The sequence below is a fragment of the Cetorhinus maximus genome, chromosome 22, assembly GCF_964194155.1.
Source record: "Cetorhinus maximus chromosome 22, sCetMax3.hap1.1, whole genome shotgun sequence".
Lineage (NCBI taxonomy): Eukaryota > Metazoa > Chordata > Chondrichthyes > Lamniformes > Cetorhinidae > Cetorhinus > Cetorhinus maximus.
Window position 1 is genome coordinate 39611740 of NC_135900.1, and position 12280 is coordinate 39624019.

Sequence of the window (12280 nt, forward strand, 5' to 3'; positions counted from 1 at the left end):
TTTTTTTAATACTAATTTGCCCATTCTGCATGTTTATTAATGTCATCCTATAATTTGTTTCAGTCCTCCCCAGTATTGACTATGACCCCACAAATTGTGTCATCCACAAATTTAGAATTTGTGGGCCAAATCTTACAGTCTCTGGATCAATGGAGATCGGATGTACGACTGAAGATGTGTGTTGGGATCCTCCGGATGTCCTGATGTGTCGTCATTTGTGGGAATTGCCCAGGAAGTGTAAACTTCTGATGGGCAATTCCACTGGTCCCTGGGACCCCGTGTGAATATCTCCAACTCTGAGTTAGAGTCGGAGACTTTGGACAGATGCACAGTACTTACCTTGATAGTTGCCCAGGAAATGTTAGAAAGATCAAAAACCTAATCTAATGCCTGGGATACTACACAACCCCCACTCACCCACCCATTCCTCCAACTATCCCCCACAACCAGAACGGGCTATGCCCTGACCTTCCTAACTATCCTCCAAGCCGACCACACCCCCCCATCCACTGCCCCCAACCTAACTTCTCCCCAACATCTGACTAGCCCTTTGACCTGAGTACTGCCTGACCACCTGACTATTCCCCAACCACCTGACTATCCTCCTGACCTGACCCACCTACCCCCAAATACCTCTCAACCACCTGACAACCACTCCAACCTGTCTACCTCCCAATGTAACCTGACTGCCCCCTCAACCTGACCCAACTACCCCCTACCTCCCGCAAATACCCAACAACCCCCTCCTCGACCTGACTAACTCCTGGCCCAAACAACCCCTCCTAACTGCCTTCCCGACCCAACCCTACTACACCCCTGACCCGAGTACCTCTCCCAACTACCCAGCTGACCCAACCTGATCCAAATATCGCTCCCGACCCATACATTCACTCACCTACCCACTTCACCCACCTATCGACCTCACCTTCTAGCCACTGTTGCCACCTTACCCATTTATCCACCCTACTGACTTATCCACCTCACTCACCTACCCCCCAACGTACCCACACACACCTACTGACCTCAGCATCTAGCCACCCTACCCACTTTTTCACCTTACCAACTTATCCACCTCCCCCACGTACCCAACTACACGCTTACTCACTCACCCACTCATCGATTCATTGACTCACCCATTCACCCATATTCAAAGACTGGACATTTAAACTTGACATATAGCAGCTAGTGTTGTAATAAGGGTGTGTGTCTTTCCCCAACTCTACTCCGCTCCAATGGATTTCCCCAATGAATGCTGCTCTGCACATTTCTGTGATCAGAAGGGTCAGGGTAATTTAGGAGTGTAGCAGCAATCCCTTTGTCATTTCCACTGCTTGGAAGATTTGGGCCTGTATTTTGATTCCAAAGTCCAAATGTAAAATGTAAAACAGCAGTCCCAGCACTGATCCTTTGCACCTTATGTCACTTTGAATAACTACCCTTCATTCTGCCCTTGTCCCCAATTCCACCTTCTCTAACATTATTCATTAATCTATTAAGGGCACCTTATCGAATACCTTTTGAAAATCCAAATTACACCTACTGCATTACCATTATCTACTCTGTTACCTCCCCAAAAAATTCAATAAAGGTTGGAATAGATATGTTGTTGGTGCTGTCAAACAAGTTTTCCCTTTTAAGAAAGGTACTGTTAGAGAACTTAAATGTATTTAAAATTAATACGATTGTTTCAAACTTTAAAAAGTCACTAGCAATGAACGAAATCAAAAATGGAGTCTGCAATTAAAAAATAGGTGCTTTATGAAAAGTTTTGATCATTTGAAATTTTGCATCAGCAACTAAAGTTTCTGTGCCCACTTGAAATTATTACAATCTATCATTTCTTTGACATTTTGTCTCGCATTGAAAATTAATTATCTCGGTGCGACCTACATATTCGTTGAAAATAAGCTATTGCTTTGGGGCACATTAGAAAAGGATTCAGTTCTTAGTGATATGCAGTATCTGTTTGCTATTCCCTCCACTGAGCCTACAAATCATTAAGTAGTCCAAATTAGCAAATCACAAACTAGCCCAAATTAGTCCATAGCCTGGTCCTAACATTAGCTATCGTCCATTGATCAAGCGCAAGCAAGGTCATCTGAACAGGGCGGAAACACCGCAGTCAGGATTTATAACTAACTGAACCCTGTGGGGTTTCATTTAATGTGCAATTTGTTTTATCATAACTATCTTTCTAAACGATAAGATACTCCCAGGTGTGCACGGTTCCAGAATAATACGGAACATTAGCCCAGATAAAAATCAACCCCGTTTTTTCACTTTAAGAACGTGAATGCAGGTAATTTAATTGCCAGTACCACAGACTCTTACATTGGCAGAGACTTCATAGAATATTGGGGGCTTCAGGGTTGTATTGTAAAACCTGTCCAAATTAAGTCTACTTTCTTACGCTCTCTCTAATGGACGGGGGTCTGACTTACTAATTATTTTGTTTTGCGGAAGAGACTGAATGGAACCGCGGGCACAGCCTGCAGAACCCTCTCTAGTACCGATCAGGATTGGTTTTGTTACGCTGAGTGAACAGTGACTGGGCCAATCAAGATGCGGCACTTTGGTGACAGTCTTCCTGACAGTTGTTCGGTGTACCGCCAAGTGCTCCCTCGCCAGCTCTGACGCACGTTCGCCATTTGTTCGCTTGCTGCAAGACAGTACATTTAAATTTTTAGACAGAACAGCAGTTGTTCCAACATCGAGTATGTTTTTCAGCCTGACTAGACGGGGCTTTGTGACTGATGTCCTGTTTTTCACTACAGGCGTTTCTCTCTGACTTTGTGTTATGCGGTACTTGGACAGCAAACAGAGGAGACAGTTCATAATTTCTCCTGCTAATTTACAGTTTTGGATTTAATATTACTCCATGCAATGCGCCACGATACAGAGAGAGGGCAATGTTAGCAGTGATGAATGAGTGCAAGAAAATTTCAAGCTTCAAACAGTAGCTGCAATTTTTTTGCCTGTTTAACCGTAAACTTAACAAAACTTCAATTTACTTTGCTTTTCAATTTATTATTATTTGACTGCTGCCCCTCCCCCCTTACTGAACACTGGCTCAGCAGTTATTTATTATTCTTTTATGGGATGCGGGCATCACTGGCTTGGCTAGCATTTATTACCTATCCCTAATTATCCCTCCAGAAGGTGGTGGTGAGCTGCCTTCTTGAACCAGTGTATCCATGTGGTGTAGGTACACCCACAGTAGTGCTGTTAGGGAGGGAGCTCCAGGATTTTGACCCAGCAATAGTGAAAGAACGGCGATATATTTCTAAGTCAGTATGGTGAGGCACTTGGAGCGGAGCTTGCAGGTGGTGATGTACCCATGCATGTGCTGCCCTTGTCCTAGTTGGTAGAGGTTCTGGGTTTGGAAAGTGCTGTTGAAGGAGCCTTGGTTAGTTGCTGCAGTGAATCTTGTAGATAGTACACACTGCCGCCATTGTGCATTGCCAGTGGAGGGAGTGAATGTGAAGGTGGTGGATAGGGTACCAATCAAGCAAGCTGCTTTGTCCTGGATGGTGTTGAGCTTGAGTGTTTTTGGAGCTGCACTCATCCAGGCAGTGCAGAGTATTCCATCACACTCTGGACATGTGCCTTGTAGATGGTGGACAGGCTTTGGAGAGTCAGGAGGTGAGTTATTTGCTGCAGAATTCCCAGCCTCTGACCCGCTCTTGTCGCCACAATAATTATATGGCTAGTCTAGTTCAGTTTCTGGTCAATGGTAACCCCCAGGATGTTGATAGTGGGGGATTTAGCAATGGTAATGCTGTTGAATGTCAAGGGGAGATGGTTGAATTCTCTCTTGTTGGAGATGGTCATTACCTGGTACTTGTGTGGTGCAAGTGTAACTTGCCACTTATCAGCCCAAGCCTGAATGTTGTCCAGGTGCTGCATATGGACAGGGACCGCTTCAGCATTTGAGTGGTGCTGAACATTGTGCAATCATTAGCGAAAATCCCAACTTCTGACTTTTTTTTAACTCATTCATGGTATGTGGCCTTCGCTGGCTGGGCCAGCATTTATTGCCTGTCCCTAGATGCCCTTGTGATGGAAGGAAAATCATTGATGAAGCAGCTGAAGGTGGTTGGGCCTAGGACACTACCCTGAGCAACCCCTGCAGTGATGTCCTGGAACTGAGATGATTGACATCCAACAACCACACCATCTTCCTTTGTACTATGTATGACTCCAGCCAGTGGAGAGTTATCCCCCTTATTCCCATTGACTCCAGTTTTGCTAGGGTTCCAAATGCCACACCTGTTCAAATGCTGCCTTGATGTCAAGGGCAGTTACTCTCAACTCATGTTTTGAGTTTAGCTCTTTTATCCATGTACCCCATCAAGGTTGTAATGAGGTCAGGAGCTAAGCAGCCCTGATGGAATCCAAACTGAACATCAGTGAGCAGGTTATTTCTGAGTAAGTGCCGCTTGATAGCACTGTCGACAACCCCTTTCATCACTTTGCTAATGATCTGATGGGGCAGTAATTGGCCGGGTTAGATTTGTCCTGCTTTTTGTGCACTGGACATACCTGGGCCATTTTCCACAATGTCAGGTAGATGACGGTGTTGTAGCTGTACTGGAACAGCTTGGCTAGACGCATGGCTAATTCTGGAGCACAAGTCTTCAGTACTATTGTTGGAATATTGTCAGGGTCCATAGACTTTGCAGTATCCAGTGCCTTCAGCCACTTCTTGATGTCACACGGAGTGAATAAAGTTAGTTGAAGACTGGCATCTATGATGCTGGGGTCATCAGAAGGAGGCCGAGATGGATCATCCATGCGGCACTTTTGGCTGAAGATGGTTGTAAATGCTTCAGCCTTCTCTTTTGCACTGATGTGCTGGGCTTCCCTATCATTGAGGATGGGGATATTCATGGAGCTTCCTCCTCCTATTAGTTGTTTAATTGTTCATGACTGAATGTGGCAGGGCTGCAGACCTTAGATCTGATCATTTGGTTGCGGGATTGCTTAGCTCCGTCTGTTACATGCTGCTTACACTGTTTTGCATGCAGGTAGTACTGTGTTGTTGCTTCACTAGGTTGACACCTCATTTTTAGGTGTACCTGGTGCTGCTCCTGGCTTGCCCTCTGGCACTCTTCATTATACCAGGGTTGATCCCACAGCTTGGTGGTAATGGTAGGGTGGGGAATATACCAGGCTATGAGATTACAAATTGTGGTTGTATACAATTCTGCTGCTGCTGATGGCCCACAATGCCTCATACTTGCTCGATCTGCTCTAAATCTATCCTATTTAGCACGGTGGTAGTGCCACATAACACGATGGAGGGTGTCCTCAATGTGTAGATGGGACTTGGTCTCCAGAAGGATTGTGCGATGGTCACTCCTACCAATACTGTTATGGTAGTTGGGTTTGTATGTCCTGACCACAAGAAGGAGGACAAATGTAACCCAGCCAATTACCGCCCCATCAGTCCACTCTCGATCATCAGCAAAGTAATGAAAGGGATCATTGACAGCGCTATCAAGCGGCACTTATTCAGAAATAACCTGCTCAGTGGATGCTCAGTTTGGGTTTCAGCAGGGTCACTCAGCTCCTGACCTCGTTACAGCCTCGGTCCAAACATGGACAAAAGAGCTGAACTCACGAGGTGAAGTCAGGTGAGATTCATCTCGCAACAGATAGATTAGTGAGGATGAGGTCAAGTAGGTTCTCCCCCCATCATTGGCTCCCTCACCACCTGCTGCAGACCCAGTCTAGCAACTCTGTCCTTTAGGACTTTGCCAGCTCAGTCAGTAGTGGTGCTACCAAGCCCCTCTTGGTGATGGACATTGAACTCCCCTCAACCAGAGTACCTTCTATGCCCTTACCACCCTCAGTGCTTCTTCCAAATGGTGTTCAACATTCTGATTCATCAGCTGAGGGAGGGCAGAAGGTGGTAACCAGCAGGAGGTTTACTTGCCCATGTTTGACCTGATTTTTTTTTTGTAAAAATATACTTTATTCATAAAATATCTTCAATCACATTCCAAACCATTTCAAAAACAACATTACAAGGGTACAATCCAGGTTAAACTTTTACAAAATGTATCACCAGGTGCATCAGTACAAACAATATTACAATCATTTACAGCCTTTCATTTTGATCTGTACAGCCCGAGGGGCTCTAAACAGTTCCCAGTCTCTCGGTGCGCTGTGGTAGAAAGGTCTTAGACAGCGACCCTTCCCCATTGCGCCTTTGCGGCAGCTGCCCCAAGCTTTAGTGCGTCCCTCAGCACGTAGTCCTGGACTTTGGATTGTGCCAGTCCGCAACAATCGGTCGGGGACAACTCTTTGTGCTGGAAGACCAACAAGTTTCGGGCAGACCAAAGCGCCTCTTTCACCGAGTTGATGATCCTCCAGCTGCAGTTGATGTTTGTCTCGGTGTGTGTCCCTGGGAACAGCCCGTAGAGCACAGAGTCCTGTGTCACAGAACTGCTCGGGATGAACCTCGACAGCAACCACTGCATCTCTCTCCAGACTTTCTTTGCAAAGGCACAATCCACAAGGAGGTGGACAACGGTCTCTTCCCCACCACAGCCACCTCGAGGGCAACGTGCAGAGGGGGTGAGCTTCCTGGCGTGTAGGAAGGATCTGACGGGGAGGGCCTTTCTCACCACCAGCCAAGCTACGTCTTGGTGCTTGTTGGAAAGTTCTGGCGATGAGGCATTCTGCCAAATGACTTTGACAGTCTGCTCGGGGAACCATCCCACAGGGTCCACCCTCTCCTTATCCCTCAGGGCCTCTAGGACGTTACGTGCTGACCACTGCCTGATGGACTTGTGGTCAAAGGTGTTTTTCTGCATAAATTTTTCCACCAGGGACAGGTGGTACGGCACGGTCCAACTACTTGGAGCGTTCCGCGGCAGCGTGGCCAGACCCATCCTTCGCAACACCGGGGACAGGTAGAACCTCAGCACGTAGTGACACTTGGTGTTTGCGTACTGAGGGTCTACGCACCGCTTGATGCAGCCACACACAAAGGTGGCCATCAGTATGAGGGCGATGTTGGGCACGTTTTTTCCCCCTTTATCTAGAGGCTTGTACATCGCGTCCCTGCGGACACGATCCATTTTCGACCTCCAGATAAAGCGGAAGATGGCTCGAGTGATCGCCATCGCGCAGGAGTCTGGAATGGGCCAGACCTGCGCCACGTACAGCAACAGCGAGAGTACCTCACACCTGATGACCAGGTTCTTACCCGCAATGGAGAGGGAGCGTCGCTCCCACATGCCCAGTTTCCTTTTCACCATAGCCACTCGCTCCTTCCAGTTTCTAACGCATGCCCCGGTCCCTCCGAACCATATCCCCAGCACCTTCAGGCCGTCAGCCCTGACAGTGAAGGGGACAAAGGATCGGTCAGCCCAGTTCCCAAAGAACATGGCCTCGCTCTTCCCATGATTTACCTTGGCTCCCGAGGCCAGTTCGAACTGGTCGCAGATGTGCATCAGTCTGCGCACCGACAGCGGATCCGAGCAGAAGACGGCGACGTCGTCCATGTACAGGGAGGCTTTTACCTGAGTGCCTCCACTGCCTGGGATCGTCACTCCTCTTATGCCCGGATCCTTCCTGATGGACTCGGCAAAGGGTTCTATGCAGCACACGAAAAGGACAGGCGAGAGAGGACAGCCCTGCCTGACTCCAGATTTAATCGGAAAGCTATCTGTTTCCCACCCATTGATTGAGACTGCGCTACTGATGTTAGTGTAGAGCAGTTGGATCCAATTTCGAATTCCCTCCCCAAAGCCCATTTTGGAGAGCACATCCCCCATGTAGGTGTGCGATATTCTGTCAAAGGCCTTCTCCTGATGTTTGACCTGATGCCATGAGACTTCATGGGGTCCTGAGTCAACACTGAGGACTCCCAGGGCTGCTACTCTCTTGACTGTATACCACTTTGTTACGACTTCTGGTTAGCCTATCCTGTCGGTGGGAGACAGGACATACCCAGGGATAGTGAAGGTGGTGCCTGAGACATTGTCTGTAAAGTATAATTCTGAGAGTATGACTATGTCAGGCTGTTGCTTGGACTCTCTGAATTTTGGCACAATCCCCCAGGTATTAGTAAGGAGCACTTGCAGGATCGACAGAGCTGGGTGTGCTCTTGTTGTTTCCGGTGCCGAGGTCAATGCTGGGTTGTCAGTCTGGTTCATTCCTTTTTCCAGACTTCGTAGCAGTTTGATACAACTGAGTGGCTTGCTAAGCCATTTCAGAAGACATGGCTGTGGGTCTGGAGTCACATGTCAGCCAGAGCAAGTAAGGATGGCAGATTTCCTCCCCCAAGGACATTAGTGAGCCAGATGGATTTTTATGACAACTGACAATGGTTTTATTGGCCAGAATTTTACCACCCTGTCACAGCAGAGACGGGGCCGTAAAATGCAGCGACTCCATTGACTTCAAAGGGAATGTAAAATCTCTCTGCTGTAAAATTCCACCCATGGGCCAGAATTTTCCGTTTGATGGGCGGGCCTGACTGACTCGGCGGCAGGTGGGCAGCTGATTGCCATCACCAAAACAGGCCGCGCCGCTATTTTCCGCGGGGGGGCCAATTAAGGCCTACCCACTGGGTTAGCAACTCCCGTGGAGAACGGGAAAATAGTTGCGGGGCGGACAGCTTCAGACTGCCGGTTCCAATGGGGAGCCGCAGCCTGTTTAAAGAGTGGCCAGGCAGCCTGCTTGAAGCAGTGCACCATGGCCACTCGGGGAGAAAGAGAGGCAGCTGTGGTTCCACAGGAGCATGAGCAGGAGGAGGGGGGCAGGCTGCAGGAGAGGCCAGCGGGGGCCCACTGTGCTCCTCGATTCTCCAATGCATGCCTTGCTGTCCTCCTCCAAGAGGATTCCAGCCGTCGGGATGTGTTGTATCCGGAGGATGGGAAGAGGAGGGCCCCCCATGTCACCAGCCAGGCATGGGAAGAGGTTGGTGATGCTGTGAGCGCCCATGATGATGTGCGGCACACAGGCATCCAGTAACACAAAAGATTCAATGATTTGCTGCGCTCTGGAAGGGTGAGTACCATGTCAGCCTTGGCCATTTGACCCAGAAGGCAGCCTTAGCCTTTGAGCCCCCCCACCCCCACGTCTTGCTGTCGTTACTGCATTGGGCATTTGATGCACGCTGGGTGGGCAAATGGGTACTGACCATGCTTACATCAGCCTTAGTAGTTGAGGAGAAGATGGGTTCTCCCCGCAGCATATGTTGGTTTTTGTCGCATTTGAGTAGTCTGGGGGCAACCTGCAGGAGAGGCCACTAGACACATACTCAGAACTCCAACACATGTCATATTGATGGTGATGAGATGGTGCAAGGGGTGCCTCAAGGTGTTTTGGCCAAGTGCCATTTGCTGGCATCGGTGCCGCACCTAGGCGCCTCCTTGCCATGGGCGCTGAGCCATGTGATATTCAAAGTGATGGATGCCGAATGTGTCAAAGGTGGCCGTTGGGGGAGGGGGTTGGGACCAGCCGTAGTATCTTCTGGGGACTGATCACCAGTAGTGTGGACAGGAGCCGCTGGAGGCCTCAGATGGGCCACTGTGGTTGGGGTGTGGTGTGTGTGTGCAGAGCACATGAGCGATCAGCCCCAATAAATCCTCTTCTCTGTTCTGCAGGCAAAAAGTCAACACAATCTGCAGGAGCGCCAGAGGACAGGAGGTGGGCACGCCCTGCTCCAGCGCCTCTCAACATTTGAGGAGCAGACCATGGAGCTGGGGAGGAGGCAGGCGGCCAGGGCGGCCAGTGGCGGCAAGGCTGGGGTCCAGCGGCCAGGTGTTTGAGGTCCACAGTCCCATCCACTCTGTCTCCCCACCATCCAAACCACTGATGGTTGCTGCAATCGTTAATGCTGCAACACTGCTCATTCACAGACTGAGACACTCTGATGTGTGGGTCATACACAAAGGTCCCTCGTCTCCTTGAGAATTCGCCTCTCCACCACCTTCCAAAGTCACCTTATCCCATTTGTGACCACTAACATGCCATGGCATCGCTGCTGCACATCCAAAGACTTATTGCATCTTAGGGGGGTTTGGGACCTCCACCACCCTTTCAGCCAGGGCGCCCCACATTACTCTGTCCAAAAGGTCCTCAGCACCTCAGCTGTGAACCTCATGGCACTCAACTTAAATAAATGCCACCACGTTACTCATCCCTGCGCCAAGAGGAAATGTTGCCTTCTGCCCACCCATTCTATGCCCCTCCTCATGGTATGAAGGTCAATAATGTGACCTCTCAATCTCCTGTGATCCACGGCAAATGTCGCAAGTGTTTGCGATGTTTCCTTAGCACCGCAACTATCCAGGCCAGCATGTATCCAGGTCAGGTACCTCTGCACTTTCCCCACTCCAATGGTACATAACATGCCATGTGGCATTCCTGAGGTCATCAGACCAGCCTGTCTGCACGCGCGTCTAATGGTTGGGGCTCCACTTGACTCTTTTCCACCCCACCAATGTTCATCTCCTTAGGGTCTTGAAGGGTGAGCAACTTATGAGGCTTGGGGGGAAAGGGATGAAAGGTTTAACCTACTTTAGGCTAACTGATGCACTGTCCTTGTTGTTAATTTCAGCATCACCACCAGATGGCCGCGCCCATAGACACTGCAGCCGCCCCTCCACACCTGAGGCCCAACACGTGCAACTTGCGGCACATCATTTCAGCCAGCCAGGCACCAGCGCAGACACAAACACTTCGGTGGGAATTTACCGTCGGCTAGTGTCCTGGGTCACAGTGGAGAGGACACTTCACAATCGCTGGAGGAGATGGCAGGGACAGAGAGTGCCGATGGTGCCAGCAGCTGGAGGGCTGCACGGGACCAGGCACATGCTGAGTCCGGCAGTGATGATGTGCCTCTGGAGTTATCACCAATGCAGCAGCTAAAGGACAAGCGACAGGAAGCGCGTTTGCATCTGGCAGGGTTGCATGAGGGTGTGCTTCAGTTGGTGTCTGCGATGGAGGAGTCCAGGCAGAGTGCACGTGAAGGCATGAACCTCAGGGCAGAGCTTCAGGCTTCCTCCACTGAGAGATTGGCAACTCTCATGGGAGAGGGTTTTGATCGGATGGAAAATCTTCTGATTGGGTTACACTCTGACCTGCAAGCCCTCACAGTGGTACTGGTCACGGGTGGTCATTCCCAGTGTGGGAGATGTTGTGGGCACCAAGCGTCGGCACTCGGTGCCCATGTGTCTGCAGTGAGCAGGGAGGTCGAAAGGGACCTCACATCGGCGCAGCAGCTGCCTGCCATCGTTGCGAGCTCCTCTCAGGGCGCTCTGGATGAGGGCAGCAGCTCCTCCGCCCCTCTGCCAGTCAACGTTGTTTCCGTTGAGGCTGCGACAACTGGGGAGGTGCCAGCTCTGGAACTGGCCACTCCCTCCCAGGCGGGGCCATCACAGGCTCCACGGGCCAGAGGACGCCCGCCAGGGCCATCAATGCCAACAGGACAGCAGAGTCAGCAGGCTGTCTCTCAAGCCACTCCGACCGATGGGGCGGCACCTAGACATAGCACCCGCAAACGTAAGCATAAGGCACGTTAGGCACTCAACGGGTACGTCACTGGTGATTTTGTGTTGGCCTTAGAATAGGGAACAAAATTCTTCTTATTGAAATGGACAAATTTGTGTTTTTTTTTGGACATAATAAAGTCCACTTTTCTTACCATGGCTGAGGGTGTTTCCTTTGTTCTGCATTTTTCTTTTTCACAGACACCTCATGAGTGTTTGAGTGGACATTAATGTTTCTGTACTAAGCCCTTAGTTGCAGTTGATAAGATGGAAGATATAGCACCTAAGTGCCACGTGTGGAAGTGCCAGGCAATGCTGTTCCTGCTGATCCATGTGTGTGGAGCTAGCTGAAGGTTCTTTGGATTAAATTGTTCCGGGTGTCCCTGCCTCCTTGGTGTAGTAGCGGGTCAGCGTGCTGCCCCTCATCATTGCCCTGTGCTTCCTCATCCTCTGAGCCACTGCTGGATTCATCATGTGCAGCCTCATCCAGGGCGTCAGGGTCTTCATCGTCAACTGCATCCCCCCTTTCCAGCACAAGATTATGCAGGGCGCAGCAGACTACCACTATCAGAGAGACGCGATCTAGGGGGGTACTGGAGTGCGCCCCCTGAGCGGTCCAGGCAACGGAAGGGCATCTTGAGAAGACAGATGGCTCTCTCCACCACAGCCCTTGTGGTGCCCTGGCTCCTATTGTATCACTGCTCAGCTTCTGTTCTTGGACGGCATCATGAGCCACCTTCTGAGGGGATAGCCCTTGTCATCCAGCAGCC